Source organism: Chinchilla lanigera, unplaced genomic scaffold (assembly GCF_000276665.1).
Source record: "Chinchilla lanigera isolate Chin_1 unplaced genomic scaffold, ChiLan1.0 scaffold00040, whole genome shotgun sequence".
Lineage (NCBI taxonomy): Eukaryota > Metazoa > Chordata > Mammalia > Rodentia > Chinchillidae > Chinchilla > Chinchilla lanigera.
The window spans coordinates 6547089-6559212 of NW_004955441.1; the positions used below are offsets into that span (position 1 = coordinate 6547089).

At 40.0% G+C, this 12124-nt stretch overlaps 1 protein-coding gene across 1 annotated transcript in view; it reads left to right on the plus strand.

The window, feature by feature from the left end:
- The first annotated feature begins 6371 nt into the window (after positions 1-6371).
- Positions 6372-12124, plus strand: part of Arhgef33 (Rho guanine nucleotide exchange factor (GEF) 33) — an 85317-nt gene continuing 79564 nt past the window's right edge. Inside the window, exon 1 of the mRNA XM_005391043.2 lies at positions 6372-6443. The gene's annotated coding sequence lies outside the window, so the exon portion shown is untranslated. The remainder of the gene's footprint in view (positions 6444-12124) is intronic.

Consider the following 12124-nt stretch of genomic DNA (forward strand, 5'->3'; position numbering starts at 1 on the left):
GATAATGCGGCCTAATTGTTAGTCACTGTGAATACATTCTGAGGGGGGCAAAAATGTGTTCACCTATTTTGACTCCAAGTTTGTGATGATAACACACAAACTTTTCCCATTGATATTAATAAAGGGTGGATCCCAACTTACCGGATAAGTCCTGTTTGTTTATGTGAGTACATTTTCACATCCAGAGAGCCTAAGACAGCACCAGTATGGTGCCTAGGACCTCAAACATAGTCAATGATCAAGACACTTTTGTTGAATAAATTAATGACCCAATATAAACTTCATTTTTAGCTGATGTGGTTTAAGCATAAAAAATTGCTTATATGTTCCTAAAATCTTGGACACCAAAACTTATATAATGACAACGTTTGTTTGGAATACTGTGTTTTTTTTCGTAGGATTTAAAGCAGGATTCTGGGTTTTAAATCAAAATTTGAATCTTTCAGACATAGTATATACTGCACTAAAGAATCTCCTATGCGGACTGTAAATTCTTACGCTTGGTTAATGAACAAACTTACTCTTCCTATCGCAGGGTGGAAGGGGAAGGAGAGTATACTGATACCCAAGGACTACAGTGGAGCGGTAACTTCCATTTCACGGCTGCTCCCGGTCTGCGACTAAAGCTCTACATGTAGATGTTCTAAATTAAAGTTTAAATGGGGTAATTGAGATTTTTAGTTCTAAGTAGAGCAGCTAACTCTGTCATCTGAAATAACTTCGTACACTACCTCTCCCAATAAAACCATCACTCGTGTGTGTCTTTTTGAATTTTCTTTTTATTATTGTGTAGTTTAAAAGAAACTATGTGATTCAATTCAGAGTTTACTCATTTTAATACAGCACAGCAAGCCAGGTGTTGCAATCCTAGAACTCTGGAGGCTGAGGCAGGAGGATTGTGAGTTAAAGGCCAGTGTGAGCTACAGAATAAAATCCTGTCTCAAAATAACTTAAATAAATGCACACATGTAGCACACCCGTCCAGATCTTGGCAAAGTCAATTTCCAGCCACACGCCTGGATTTCATCATCTTTTGTTTTCTAGTTTATGCTTGCATGTTTATTTTGGAAGAAAACATTTTCCAAGAGTTGCCTTTTATAAATGCAAATACTTGGCCCACAATGAATTTGTTATTGCTGTGATAACAGTGAATTGAAATCAACCTTCTTAAATAATTTAAGTGTATCATACATTGTTGCCGATTAAGGGAAAATGTGCAGCTTCCCCCTAGAGCCCATTCATCTTGCTTTACTGAAACCTTAGGCCCAAGGATTAGTAAATCCTCATTTTCCTCTGTTCCTGGCCTCTTGTAAATGAGTATTCCACTCTTCTTTTTTTTTTTTTGGTCTTTTTGAGACAGAGTCTCATTATGCAGTTCAGGCTGGTGTTGAACTCACTTTGTAGTCCAGGTTGGCCTCGAACTCACAAGATCCTCCTGTTTCAGCCTCCCGAGTGCTGGGATTACAGGCGTGCGCCACCATACCTGGTAGTATTCCACTCTTCAATTCTATGAATTTAACTGTTTTGGGTACCGGGCCTTCAGCACGCTATCTTCCAGGTGCACCATGTTGTCACACATTTTGCAGAATTCCCTTCTTTTTAATGGCTGAATAGTACTTCATTGTGTATACCTGCACTACATTTTTAAAAGTCTATTGCTGAACGCATAGGTCATTCCCACGTTAGCTACCGTGCACAGGGCTGTAGTGAGCACAGAAGAGGGTAATGTCTCTTCAGGATCCTAATTTCAGTTCTTTTGGATAAATACCCAGAAGTAGGATTGCTGGCTCATAGAGCAGTTTGACTTTTAATCTTTTAAGGAATCGCTGTTTTGAGCGCTGTTTTCCACAGCGGCTGCATTTTGTATCCCCATCCACAGTGAGCAAGAGTTTCAGCTGCTCCACATCTTCACCAACACTTGTTATATTTTGTGTTTGTTCATAATCACCCTGACAGACACAGGGTGGTATCTTCTTGTGGTTTCGATTTCCATTTTCCTGATAATTAGTGACACCGAGCATTTTTTTCACCTACCTGTTGGCCACTGGTGTGTCTTTCTTTGGGGAAATATCAATTTAATGTCTTAGCCCAATTTAATTTCTTACGCTTAAGTTATTACAAGTTCCTTATGTATTTTGCAGATTAGCTCCTTAGCAGACACGTGGTTTGTAGCTATTCTGCCCCATTTCCCAGATTGCCCTTTCAGCCCGTTGATTGCATTGCTGTGCAGATTTTAGTTGGAGATGGTCCCACGTGGGCAGTTTTGGTTTTGCTGCCTGTGATGTTGGTGTCATAGCTATGCATGTAATCACTGCGGGGTCCAGTGTCCTGAAGACTTTCCCTCGTGTCTCAGACAGCACATTAACGGAGCCAAACGCCACGCTGTGTGTGGCACAGTGGTCGAACGCTTGCCTCACGTGTGCAAGGCCGTGCGTTCAGTCCCCAGCACCGCAGAACGAGCGAATGGAAAAACAAACGAACAAATGAATGAATGAAAAGTTTTAAAGGCTCATGTACCATGTGGATTTACCCCTGGGGTAAAAAGATTGGCCGACGTGAAAATCAATGAATGTGGTTGTCCAAATTAACAGAATAAAGTATAAAAATCACATGATCATATCAATAGATGTAGAAAAAGCCCATTTGACAGAATTCGGCATACTTGCGTGACAAAAATGCTCAATAAAAGAGGAAAAAAATATATATATACATATATATATTTTGTTTGTTTATTTGTTTGAGACAGGGTCTCACTATGTAGTCCAGGCTGGTCTTTTTTTCTTTTTTCCAGGCTGGTCTTGAACTCACTATGTAGCCCAGGCTGGCCTCCAACTCACAGTGATCCTCCTGCCTCAGCCTTCTGAGTGCTGGGGTTATAGACTTGCATCACCATGCCTGGCTTAATAAACCAGGAATAAAAGTTACTGTAACACAGTAAAGATCGTGTATTAAAAAAAAATCATAGCTAACATGATATTTAATAATGAAAAATACTATTTTTACTCTAAAATTAGAAAATAGGCAAGAACACCCTTCCTTGCTACTTGTATCTTTGAAAAATATATCTTCTTCCTTTTTTTTTTTTTTTTTGTAGTACTGGAGTTGAACCCAGGGCCTTTACACTGAGCTGCATCCCCAGCCTTTTTATTTTTATAAGTTTCCCAAGCAGAACTCAAACTAGCAATCCTCCTGTCTCAGCCTGCCAAGTACTGAAATGACAGACATGTGCTGCCATGCTCCACAAAAAAGTTTATCTACTGTATTTGTTGAAAGGAACTTTAGCTGGGTGAGGGGGGACATGCTTGTGATCCCAGCACTCAGGAAGCTGAGGCAGGAGGATCGCTGTGAGTTTGAGGCCAGTCTGGGTTACATTACGATCTCTAGGCCAGCCTAAACTACACAGAGAGATGCTGTCTCAAAAAACAAACAAAAGGCTCTCTAAAGAAAGCGCACATACAAACCACAGAATGGGAGTAAATGTTTTCAAATTGTATTTCTGGTTGTCATAAATTTATTTAACATAAGTGCTGCCTCATCATTCATTTTTAGATCTGAGATAAGTTGGTTGAAACCAACCCTCCTCATTGCCTTTGGTTTAAACTTTCCATCCCTGTGGGTTTTTTCGTTCCACTGACCGAAACCTAACACATCCCACGATAAAATCTAATGGTCAACTCGAGTCATTTAAGTCAGTTTCTCCCTTTCCAAATTTTCTTTAAATGGTCCAACCCACCACCACCAAGAGAAAGCCTAAGGCTTCATACCCATGGACCTTAACAAAGGTGTAACCTGGGCAGGTCCTCTACTTCTACCCACTGGTTGAGCTCCCTGCCACTCTGGGCTTCTGTTAGATAATTTTTTTGTTTTATCCACTTGGGTTTTACCTCTTCATTGTATCTCACCTGACCAACACATCTAAACCTGATTTTCATCCTGGGCAGGGCTCTCCTTGAGAGTGGCTTATAGCCACATTTGACAGAACTCAAGACCAAATTAGAAGGGAATCTTGACGAACATTATAATACCGATAAAGTTCTAATTTCCAGAACATTTAAAGAACTCTTACAACTCAATCATAAAAAGACAACCCAGGGTTGGAGGTATAGCTCATGTAGCTATAGAGTGTGGTAGAGTGCTTGTTTAGCATCCCAAAACCACAGAAAGAAAGAGGGAAAGAAAAAGAAAGGAAGAAAGGAAGGAAAGGAGGGAGGGAGGGAAGGAGGAAGGACAGAGGGAGAGAGGCAGCTAAATTAAAACATAAGTAAAGCAACAGATGGAGGGGGAAGGTGAGGAGGGGAAAGGAATTTAAAAAGAATTAATGTGTTATGAACATGGAACAACTTCCCTTGATGAATGTAATCACTATGTACTGCAAACATATACTAATAAAAGCAAAAACAAAAAATAGGCAAAGGGTTTCCGTTATATATTTCACCACAGAGGTTTTACAGATGGCCAGTATGTAAACAAAAAGTGCTCATTATCATTACCTTTTAGGGGAGTGCAAGTCAAGCCCATAATGAGGAAGACTATATTTTTAAAAAGAACAAAACAGACAATAACAAAGATTGGCAAGGATGTGGAGAAAGCAAGACCCTGAAACCTTTCTGGTGGGAATGTAAGTGGTGTGGCCACTGTGGAAAATAGCTCCTCAAAAGTTAGGCAGAGGTACCGTGTGACTCAGCAGTTCCTAGGCATATTACTCAAGAGCAATATTGCTCATTTTTATGGTTCGAGTGTTTGTGTCTGTCCAAAATTCATGTTGAAACCTAATGATCTCATCCACATTGTGGTGGTAGTATGAGGTGGGGCCTGTGGGAGGTGATTAGGTCATGAGGGTGGATTAGGGACCTTACATAATAAGGTCCCTTTGCTTCTTCTGCCAAGTCAGGGTTCCGCAGGAAGGCGCCATATTTGAAAATGAGAGCAAGCCCTCACCAGATACTGAGTCTGCTGCCGTCTTGATATTGGACTTCTCTACCCGCAGAGAAGTGACCAATAATTTTTTGTTGTTTATAAATTATCCAGTCTAAGCTATTTTGTTACAGAAACCCAAACTGACTAAGGCATTCATAATAGCCCCCAAATGGAAGGAAGAATAGAGAGCTATGATGGAAATTTTAAAAAATTAGATAGTGGGAATATTTGCATAATCTTAGAAACCTACTAAAAAGTTGCTGAATTGTTTATTTCAAAGGGGCAGATTTTATTTATGGTATGTGAATTATACCTCAGTTTCTTCAAAAAGTAGATGTGAGAGTCCTCACTTATTTGTGCCCCATCTTTTGGATAAAGTTACTTTAAAAGTATCAGAACAAATGTATTGATTATCACTATGTGCCCCATAAATATGTACAGTTAACAAAATAAGATTATTTATTTATTTATTTATTTTTTGGTTTTTCTCCGGTACCGGGAACCGAACTCACGACCTTGCGCTTGCCAGGCAGGCACTTTGCCGCTGAGCTAAATCCCCAGCCCCCAAAATAAGATTATTTTAAATGAAAAATTATCAAAACTGTGTGTTAGCTACATTTTAAAAACTACATTAAAGATCTGAGTGTTTTTGCTGAAACTCTATTCCAAAACTAAAAAAAAGGTAGTGTATGTAATAGTAATTTCTATGTCCTTTTCAATACCTTGTAAATATTGATATTCTGCAATGAGATTGTCAAAAATTACATTCTTTGCTGTACTAATATAAATTGTATTAAAATGTCTTTTAAAATGTTAATAAAAATTATACTTTGTCAGTTTCTCATAATAATAGCTTTGATTTTTATTTTGAAAGATCCAACTATTTAAAAATAGAGTTTTCAAAATGGGGCATTTTTGGATTCATTGCTTATGGCTGATATAGTTTCAAATTAAACATTATTATTATCACTGTTGTACTGGAATTTATAAGGAGATAGATACCAGACAAGATAACATGAGAAAATATTTTCAGGGGCCGGAGCATAATGCAAATTCAAAATTTCTGGAAAATATAGAAAAGTGTCTGCAGTAATGCAGACACTTTTGAATTGCATTGAATTAAATTCAATTTTCCCTTGTATTTTTCTTCAGATTATTTAAAGTAGCAGGATATGAGCTTTCCTCATAAAATCTTTAACTTTTTTGCTCTATTACTTTCTTTTCAATGTATGTTTTAATTTTCCTAAGATAACAAAATCATTCCTATTAAACACTTTTCCTCCTTTTTACTCCTTGAATCTAGACACAGTTCAGTTCTTTGATTAGTTGATGCTAGAATTTGACCTGGAGCTTATATAATTAGAGGAGACACTAGTTTTCCTCATTTAAAAGCCTGTTAGGATATGACAGTCTCGTTTCAGGGCAAGTCGAACCTCTTTACTGCTTCTTTTTATAACCTTTAAGTTAATCTGAAATTCAGATAAGCCTTGATCCGAGGATGATATAACCACAGCAAGCACCATGGGGTAAGTGTGTCCTTTCATATGCTTTAAGAGGCATTGAAAGGAAAATATTTTTATAAGAGGAGAAAATTCATCCACCCTTACTATAAAGCATACTAATTTAAATTCAAATATCCTAACAATTAAAGATAGTAATTTATATATAAATGTTTATTCAAAAGTTGTAGCAATTTGCAAAGTATTCATTGACTTCTTAATTTTTGTGTTATGTCATAATCTACCTTTGCAGGTTGGTAGCTCATGAAATATTTAGGGAATATTTGAACTTGCTCTGCACATTTACATATTTAGTGGCAACCGGGTTAAATTTTGAGAGCAGTCTTAAAGAAAAGATAATAGAATCCTTGGTTTACAGACAGCCTAAATCCAACATGTATGTGGTTCTTTGGGCTAAAGAATAATTAGAGAATCAGGGATGGTGAAGCACGGATTTATGCCTTTGTAACAAAGAAAAAGGAGAGAGGATTTTGTCACTTCTCTATGTACAGAAATAAATTGTTGATTATATACACAGAGGCATGTCTTTGTGAAACCCAGTTCTAAATACTTCATGAAGTTCTGGGGGCATGATGAGAATTGAGTTTTATGTGAAAACTTTCCATTTTTAAGAGAGAAGAGGATTTTGTTACAATGTCTATTGGAATTATGACTTTTTACATGCTGAAATAGCATATTCTGAATGGATAGAAATCTGGCATTGTATCACCCTTTTATTTTTTTAATGATTTCCTTCAAAATCATTCTCGCAAATAACACAGCTTTTTCACTGAAGGCTACTTTTGAAGGATTCAACATAAAGGATCAGAAATTTATACTAGAGAGAAAGAAGTTTTTTGATACATTTATCCTAAACAGTATCCACAAATTTAATTAATGTCTACATTTTTGTTGCTACCATGGGCCTGAAGAGGCAAGCTACACCATTGGGAAATTCAGAGGTTTTCGAAAGGAAGGTCATAATATTGTTAACTTTTGACACAAATAATAATGATGTGTTTTGAAGTTAAAAGTTAAAAGAGAAGTACCATGCACAAATATTACATGCATGTGGTTGACTTTGAGACAGAATTGATGGAATTCCAAATTTTCTTTAATCTGCCTCCTTCCTTCCTTCTTTTGTGTGTATGAGAATGTGGCTTAACATAGCAAACCAGTAGTAAACGCTAAACTGTTCATTCCCCTCTGTGCCTCCCTTCTTTCATCTTTCTTTCTTTCTTTCTTTCTTTCATCTTTCTTTCTTTCTTTCTTTCTTTCTTTCTTTCTTTCTTTCTCTCTCTCTCTCTCTCTCTCTCTCTCTCTTTCTTTCTTTCTTTCTTTCTTTCTTTCTTTCTTTCTTTCTTTCTTTCTTTCTTTCTTTCTTTCTCTTCCTGCCTGCCTGCCTGCCTGCCTGCCTTTCCTTTCTTCCTTCCTTCCTTTCTCTTTAATGACAGCAGTTCTTAACCTTTTAGAGGGGTAAAGGATTGCTTTCTTCTGAAACCAGTCCCATTTTTCTGATGAAAAATAAAAGGAAAATCACACAAAATTTTGCACATAATTTCAGGAAATTTATAGTTGGCCTGAAGCTGGATTCATGGACATCCGAGTAAAGAATATGTGATTATGGTTTTAGGGATAGGGTATAAGTTGTTCAGTATTCTTCACAGTTTCTGGATTTTTATAAAATGTAAAATCTTTGTAAGTTAATAGTTCTTGCTAATCTTTTCTCAGGAACAGCCTTGAAATACTTACTGCCCACTCCCAATTTGCCTAAGAGAGAAATGCAGTTTAACAATATTTATCACATTAGCGCTGTTGGTCCCCGAGGACTTCATTAATCACTTGTGCCACTTGAGGGTACCAGGAACCACTTTTGTTGTCACAGAAGAAAAAAATACCCTCATTATTTTATCTATAGAGCACTTTCCATGCCCCAAATAAGATACACTAAGCAGTTTATAATTGCTAAATATTACACAGGATACTCAACTAACTAGTAGGCTTATGATTTACTTTTTGTTCGTTCCTTCCTTAGTGATAAAAAGATGTTAGTAGGTATTAAGACCTATTTAGGTCTTTCTAAAGCAATCACAAAAATAAGACGAGGAAGTAGCCGCTGATCAGATGCTCAAGTTTGTCCATTTCAGAAAATCTCTAGAGTTTATTCCTGAGAACAAGGGAGTCGCTGTCTTGGCTTTGTCTGTGAGACCTACTTATCTCAGAGCTATTTGAGGATACTATGCCTTTATATGGGTCCGTGTCAGCCCTCTCCTCCTTTCCTCCGGCTATGCTGGCATGGTTTGAGCGAGCACGAAGAGGCATCTATCAGAAAATTCTTACGCTCTTTACAAAGCTGCCGCCTCTTAAACTTTCACGGGGTTTCTTATGGCGCGTGGGGGTGGAGGGTGAGCGGTGGAGCATAAAGATGAGTAAAGAGATAAGTTGTGAGGGACGGAGGAGCCTCACTATGCAAGACACCCTGATACCTGCTATTTACCATGACGACCGGGAAAAAGATAAAGAAAAACATTTCTTGGCGCGGGGCGGGGGGCAGCTGGCAGTGCTGAGATTCTTCTCAATATTCTCCCCATCTCCTAGTGAGACAGAACCTGCAAGGCAGCAAAAGGTAGGTGTACCCCCTAGGGCGCCAGCTCAGGCTCTGTGACCCATTTACAGTCTGGAGTGTGTTCTTTCCTACCCCTTGCATCCCAAGCGGTCCTATCAACCTCAAAAAGCAGCTGTCTCCTGAAAGCCAGGATGTCTTCACCGTAACATCTCTAAGAATAAGCTAGACGAGAGAATAAAGCCGTTGGGGTTCACCACTGAGGGGCAGAGGGCAGACACACTCCCAGGCCCTTAACTTGTTCCTCTGACAGGTCTCTGCCCCACGCCCCTCCCACGTGAGCTCTAACCCGCCGCGGCGGCGCATCCTTATCACGAGGTAGGATGTTTGCCCAGACCGGGGCGCCTGGAGAGAGACGGCAGTCCTTCCCGGGATAAGCCGGCCACCCTTCCTCAAGGGCGAGATTATTCGCACTGAAAAAGCAAGCTCCCTTTGAAACTATGCCCAGGACCGAGGAAAATTCCCAGACTTTACCCCATCTCTTCCACCCTGCACAAGAAAAAAAATACTTGTCTTGCTTTTTTTTTCCTTTCTTTTTCTGTTCTTTTGCAACAGGGTCTCGCTATGCAGTTCAGGCTGGCCTTGAGCTCACTTTGTAGCCCAGGCTGGTCTCGAACATGCAACAATCCTCCTGCCTCAGCCTCCCGAGTGCTGGGATTACAAGTGTTCGCCACTACGCCCGGCCTGCTGCTTTTTTTTTTTTTTTAACGCTCTAGCCTGAATTTTCCTATCAGCACTGACCCCACGCCTCTCTTGGGGGCAGCCCCCTACCCCAATAAAGCTTTGCCAGAGCGTTCATGCATGTCCTCATTTCCACTGCCCCGGGCCAGGAGACCCCATGCTTGGTATCATTACTAGCACAGTTAGTCAGTGCATCAGCAGTTGACATCTGAGGAGAGTAAAGCTAAGGCTCTATGGACATGGTAGACTAGATAAATTCTTTCTGACAGTCTATTCAGCCTTTTACTTTCCCAGGTCAGATAAAGTTTAATTTAAGACATTCCCTTATGGAGATATTTTCCACTTTTGAATCTGAGAATTACAATTCAACACTTTTTCTTGGGCAAAGCATACACATAGCTCACATAATCTTTGAAATGTGACTTCCTTTCCTCTTTATTTTATTTATTTATTTATTTATTTTGGTTTTTTTTCTCCGGTACCGGGAACCGAACTCACGACCTTGCGTTTGCCAGGCAGGTGCTTTTGCCGCTGAGCTAAATCCCCAGCCCCTTCCTTTTCTTTCTAATAGCTCTTTCTCTCTCTCTTTCTCTCTCTCCCTCCCTCCCGATCAGCCCCCCAACCCTAACGCTAAAGGCCCCACCACCACACCCAGCTCTAAATAATCACCTTTTAAATTCAGGTCATCTTATATTTTGGGGGGTTATTAAAGAGATCTACTCACTGGCGTCTTTGCGGCTGGCCTTTCTGCCACACTGCCACAAAGGCCGCCTTCTCGCCCAGGACGTGTGATCTCGTTACTTCCCTGTTCAACAGCTGCCAGGGTCTCCTTATTCCCTCTACTACAGTGCAGGCCCCGGTCTGCCCCCCATCTCCCCCCGTCTGCCTCCGGTCTAGGTTAGCTTCTTCTTTACCCTCCAGGTTCTCTAGGGTCCCTAGATCCACCCAGGTCTTGTTCTGTGGCTGATCCCATTTTTACCATTTCCTGCAAAGCCCAGCTTAAATCCTGTCTTCTTCATATCCGCTAACTAATATCCGCTAACTTTCTCAAGTATTGTCTTCTTCATGAAACTTTCTCCTCTGGAAGTTCAGGCACTTTCTACGTTCTTAATGGGTTTATAACCCATCCTGTGTTATAGTTTATTTGTGTGATGTATCTTTCCTATTAGATTTCAGTTTTGTATTTCAGCACCTAACACATTGCCTTTTTTTTTTTTTAACATGGGAAGTGCTGAATAAATACTTGTTGAAATCAAATGAACTCTGTTTTTCCTATAATCTGCAGAAAGCTGAGAGCTCAGTTTTAGCCAAACTTTTTTTCTTTCCCCAACAGAGTGGCCCTGTTTTCTAAGTTCTTAGCTGAGGAGCTCAAAAGATGGGTAGTGATAGTGAAAGGGGAACAGTGTATAGACGCGGGCTGGGGTGACACACTAGAGACTTTTGAAGAGTGAGAGAGTTGTTGTTAGTAAATAAAAAGCACACAGAGACTCCAAGGAAATGTGGGAAAAGTTTGCAAATTAAAAATTGTCTTTGTCTCTGGATAACTTCCTAGGGGGCCAGCACATCAGTGAGGATTGAGTTCATTTGAAAATGATGAAAAAAAAAAAAGCCCAGAACAAGTGATTTAAACAAGTTAGAACGTGTATTTATTTTTCTTTTATAGTAAAGAAAAAACCCTCAGTGTTCAGCAATGCAAGCTGTTAGATCAGTGCCTTGGCGTGTGCAACCAGCATTCCTTTTGCTCACTGTTCAGCCATCCACGGTATAATGCTTCTTGGTCCAAGAAGATTGCCAGCCCCCCCCATGTCACTGCTATTAGCCAGCAGGAAGGTGGGAAGGAAAACAGAAAAGGTGTGTTCTGTCTTATCCGGAGACTTTTCAGAAGTCACCCCCACTACTTGTACTTACATCACAGGTTAGGGATCTGCTCCCGTGGTGCCACCTCTCTGTAGGGAGAGGGGGGTGGAAGCTGTCAGCGTCTGACAGACCCAGTGTCAGGCTTCACACTGTCTCCCGTGTTCTTTTTGGGCCAAGTACGGAATTATGCACAAAAGCAATACTTTAAGAAAACTTTTCAGCGAAGTTAAGTGGAAAAGAAAACTAAGCAAGCCAAGCAGGGAATAAGCATATTTTCACCTAAGATACAGGACAAGCCTCACAACCAAGGGGACTAAGCAAGCCTTTGCTCCCCTCCCCCTGCCCCCTTCGTCTCCCTTAACTCTCGCATCTGCCCTGAGCTGAGTGTTATGATTACGAGGCCAGTCGTACAGATCAGGAAAGGGAAGTCCAGAAAGATTCAGAAAATTGGCTAAACTGCCCCAGAAGTTTCAAAGAATGAAAAATAAATAAAACATACAGCTGGCTTGGGATCTGACGTACTGCCGACAAAAGCACTATAAATCAT